This window comes from Berghia stephanieae, chromosome 3 (genome assembly GCF_034508935.2).
Source record: "Berghia stephanieae isolate SIO BIC M18660-M18661 chromosome 3, UCSD_Bste_1.3, whole genome shotgun sequence".
NCBI lineage: Eukaryota > Metazoa > Mollusca > Gastropoda > Nudibranchia > Aeolidiidae > Berghia > Berghia stephanieae.
The window spans coordinates 5,887,705-5,892,704 of NC_088362.1; positions in this window are offsets into that span (position 1 = coordinate 5,887,705).

A 5,000-nucleotide genomic window follows, 5' to 3' on the forward strand; every position below is an offset into this window, starting at 1 on the left:
GTTTTTTTTTTTTGTTTTTTGTGGGGAGGGGGGTTGTTTTTTTTTGTTTTGTTTTGTTTGTTTTTTTTTTTGTGTGGGGGAGGGTTTGTTTTTTTGTTTTTTTTTTTGTGGTGGGGGGGGGTTGTTGTATTTTTTGTTTTGTGTTTTTTTGTTTTGTGTGGGGAGGGGTGTTGTTGGTTTTTTTTTTTTGTTTTTTGTTTGTTTTTTTTTTGTGGGGGGAGGGGTTGTTGGTATTTTTTGTTTTGTTTTGTGTGGGGGAGTGGGGTTGTGGTATTTTTGTTTTGTTTTGTTTGTTTTGTTTTTGTTGGGGGAGGGGTGGTTGTTGTATTTTTTGTTTGTTTTTGTTGGAGGGATGGGGGGTTTGTTGGTATTTTTTGTTTTGTTTTGTTGTTTTGTTTTTGATGTGGGTGGAGGGGTGGTTAGTTGTTTTTTTGTTTTGTTTTTGTTTGTTTTTGTTTTGGTTTGTGTGTTTGGTTAGGAGGGGGGTTTGTTGGTATTTTTTGTTTTGATTTTGTGTTGTGGGTGAGTGGGGTTGTTGTGTAATTTTTTTTTGTTTTGTTTTGTTTTGTTTTTGTGTGGTTTGGAGGGGGGTTGTTGGTATTTTTTGTTTTGTTTTGTTTGTTTTGTTTTTGTGTGGGGGAAGGGGGGTTGTTGGTATTTTTGTTTTGTTTTTGTGTGGGGGAGGGGGGTTGTTGGTATTTTTTTTGTTTTGTTTTTGTGTGGGGAGGGGGTTGTTGGTATTTTTGTTTTGTTTTGTGTGGGGGAGGGGGGTTGTTGGGGTTTTTTGTTTTGTTTTTTGTGTGGGGGAGGGGGGTTGTGGTATTTTTTTTTTTGGGTTTTTTGTGGTGGGGGAGGGGGGTTGTGGTATTTTTGTTTTGTTTTTGTGTGGGGGAGGGGGGTTGTTGGTATTTTTGTTTTGTTTTTGTGTGGGGGAGGGGGGTTGTTGGTATTTTTGTTTTGTTTGTTTGTTTTGTTTTTGTGTGGGGGAGGGGGGGTTGTTGGTATTTTTTGTTTTGTTTGTTTGTTTTGTTTTGTGTGGGGGAGGGGGGTTGTTGGATTTTTTGTTTTGTTTGTTTGTTTTGTTTTGTGTGGGGGAGGGGGGGTTGTTGGTATTTTTTGTTTTGTTTTGTGTGGGGGAGGGGGGTTTTTGGGTTTATTTTTTGTTTTGTTTTTTGTTTTGTTTTGTGTGGGGGAGAGGGGGTTGTTGGAAATTTTTGTTTTGTTTTGGTGGGGGGAGGGGGGTTGTTGGTATTTTTTGTTTGTTTTTTGTGGGGGAGGGGGGGGTTGTTGGTTTTTTTGTTTTGTTTTGTGTGAGGGGGAGGGGGGTTGTTGTATTTTTTTGTTTTGTTTTTGTGTGGGGGGAGGGGGGTTGTTGGTATTTTTGTTTTGTTTTTGTGTGGGGGAGGGGGGTTGTTGGTATTTATTTGTTTTGTTTTGTTTTTTTTTGTTTTGTGTGGGGGGAGGGGGGGTTGTTGGTATTTTTGGTTTTGTTTTTGTGTGGGGGAGGGGGGTTGTTGGTATTTTTTGTTTTGTTTGTTTTGTTTTGTTTTTGTGTGGCGGAGGGGGGTTGTTGGTATTTTTTGTTTTGTTTTGTGTTGTTTTGTTTTTGTGGGGGGGAGGGGGGGTTGTTGGTATTTTTTGTTTTTTTTTGTGTGTGGGGAGGGGGGTTGTTGGTATTTTTTTGTTTTGTTTGTTTGTTTTGTTTTTGTGGGTGGGGGAGGGGGGTTGTTGGTTAATTTTTTGTTTTGTTTTTGTGTGGGGAGGGGGGTTGTTGGTATTTTTTGTTTTGTTTGTTTTGTTTTGTTTTTGTGTGGGGGAGGGGGGTTGTTGGTATTTTGTTTTTTTTTGTTTGTTTGTTTTTGTGTGGGGGAGGGGGGTTGTTGGTATTTTTTGTTTTGTTTTTGTTTTGTGGGGGAGGGGGGTTGTTGGATATTTTTGTTTTGTTTGTTTGTTTTGTTTTTGTGTGGGGGAGGGGGTTGTTGGTATTTTTTGTTTTGTTTTTGTGTGGGGGAGGGGGTTTTTGGGTTTATTTTTTTGTTTTGTTTTTGTGTGGGGGAGGGGGGTTGTTGGTATTTTTGTTTTGTTTGTTTGTTTTGTTTTTGTGTGGGGGAGGGGGGTTGTTGGTATTTTTTGTTTTGTTTTGTTTGTTTTGTTTTTGTGTGGGGGAGGGGGGTTGTTGGTATTTTTTGTTTTGTTTGTTTGTTTTGTTTTTGTGTGGGGGAGGGGGGGTTGTTGGTATTTTTTGTTTTGTTTTTGTGTGGGGGGGGGGTTGTTGGTATTTTTTGTTTTGTTTTGTGTGGGGGAGGGGGGTTGTTAGTATTTTTTGTTTTGTTTTTTTGTTTTGTTTTTGTGTGGGGGGGGGGGTTGTTGGTATTTTTTGTTTTGTGTTTGTTTTGTTTTTGTGGAGGGGAGGGGGGTTGTTGGTATTTTTTGTTTTGTTTTTGTGTGGGGGAGGGGGGTTGTTGGTATTTTTTTGTTTTGTTTGTTTGTTTTGTTTTTGTGTGGGGGAGGGGGGTTGTTGGTATTTTTTGTTTTGTTTTTGTGTGGGGGAGGGGGGTTGTTGGTATTTTTTTGGTTTTGTTTTGTTTGTTTTGTTTTTTGTGGGGGGGGGGGTTGTTGGTATTTTTTTGTTTTGTTTGTTTGTTTTGTTTTTGTGTGGGGGAGGGGGGTTGTTGTTTGGTTTTTTTGTTTTGTTTGTTTGTTTTTTGTTTTTGTGTGGGGGAGGGGGGGTTTGTTGGTATTTTTTGTTTTGTTGTTTTTGTTTTGTTTTTGTGTGGGGGAGTGGGGTTGTTGGTATTTTTTGTTTTGTTTTTTGTGGGGGGAGGGGGGTTGTTGGTTATTTTTTGTTTTGTTTGTTTGTTTTGTTTTTGTGTGGGGGGGGGGGGTTGTTGGTTATTTTTTGTTTTGTTATTGTTTGTTTTGTTTTTTTGTGGGGGGGGGGGTTGTTGGTATTTTTTGTTATGTTTTTGTGTGGGGGAGGGGGGTTGTTGGTATTTTTTGTTTTGTTTGTTTGTTTTGTTTTTGTGTGGGGAGGGGGTTGTTGTTGTTTGGTTTTTTTTGTTTGTTTTGTTTGTTTTGTTTTTTTGTGTGGGGGAGGGGGGGTTGTTGGTATTTTTTGTTTTGTTTTTGTGTGGGGGAGGGGGGTTGTTGTATTTTTTGGGTATTTGTTTGTTTGTTTTGTTTTTGTGTGGGGGAGGGGGGTTGTTGGTATTTTTTGTTTTGTTTTTGTGTGGGGGAGGGGGCTTGTTGGTATTTTTTGTTTTGTTTGTTTGTTTTGTTTTTGTGTGGGGGAGGGGGGTTGTTGGTATTTTTTGTTTTGTTTTGTTTGTTTTGTTTTTGTGTGGGGGAGGGGGGTTGTTGGTATTTTTTGTTTTGTTTTTGTGTGGGGGAGGGGGGTTGTTGGTATTTTTTGTTTTGTTTTATTTGTTTTGTTTTTGTGTGGGGGAGGGGGGTTGTTGGTATTTTTTGTTTTGTTTTGTTTGTTTTGTTTTTGTGTGGGGGAGGGGGGTTGTTGGTATTTTTTGTTTTGTTTTTGTGTGGGGGAGGGGGGTTGTTGGTATTTTTTGTTTTGTTTTGTTTGTTTTGTTTTTGTGTGGGGGAGGGGGGTTGTTGGTATTTTTTGTTTTGTTTTGTTTGTTTTGTTTTTGTGTGGGGGAGGGGGGTTGTTGGTATTTTTTGTTTTGTTTTGTTTGTTTTGATATGATGTCAAAGAGAGGTGTTCCTACAAGATACCGTTTAACGCATTAATTTATCAATTGTGTCCAGGTCAAACGACAAATATAAATGTCCCGGACTATAAATTTGTAAAGACTGATCGACAGAGACAACGCTGTTACAGGCCAAGTACTAGCTAAAGTCACAGGTGAGTACAATGAGAGAATCGGAGTGAAGAGTTCTTTTCGAGCCCTCAACTTTGCGCTAGCCATAATATAGCGGGACTTAAACCATGGATCCATAGGCCACAACACAAGCCAGTGTCATCGTAGCCATCGTTATTTTATAGCCTGACACTGAAATCCAAAAGGACTGGCAGTTTGACGTCATTATTTGGTTTTAGCACCGTCTAGTGAGTTGTCATGGAAACAAGTTATTTCATTGGTTGAACTATTGAATACAACTCACTATTTGTTTTCTTTTGTGGCAAAAGACTGGCATTTTGAAGTCATTTTTTGGTCAGTGTCAGGCCATAACTTTACGAAGGCCACGGTCATAACACACAAGACACCAAAGCCACATTAAACAGACGTGATCTGTGATACAGTTTGACCGTAACCTAGATGTTCATATTTGCAGGTCTATATTGGACAATATTAAAATTTTTCGTTTGTTTGAGAGTATTTCCATTACAGCAATGAGTCCATACCAATAAGCTTCAACAGTCATGACGTCACTTCCCTCGTAGTGACGCAATGTAACTGAGTAGAAGTAGTAGTAGTAGTATCGTTCGGCTACACTTCTATGTTCAAGGTATCAATCCAGGTTCGGAAGTCATCATCACATTTGTTGATGGTTTCAAATCCCTCTTCCAGTTTTGTCTCTGGGAAATCTAGTACGAGGTGGTTTGCATCTTGTGGTGCTTGGTTGCACTTTGGGCATGTTGGTGATTCTTGGAGCCCCCATTTGTGCATGTTGGCAGCTGTTCTTGTATGTTTTGACCGTAGTCTATTTGCAGCGACCCAGTATTTTCTTGGTTGATTCTGTAGACCTGGTAACTGGCTCTAAACTATCGGAACAATGGCGACACCCTAATGAAATATTTCTCCAACGAGCATAAAAGCGTATCCAGAGGAGAAAAAAAACAAAAACATTATAAATCTGATCATGTTTTGACTTTTACTTTTACACATTCTGATCACAAGACATATTATGAAAAGTTCTAGACAGCATGAAGAATAATAATTACCGATTTTCTTTGTTTTGAACCACGATGGCCGCCGTTGCTGGGCGACGTGACATCAGACTATTTGTATCCAATTAGTTTTGTGAGACCTGCAGATAGG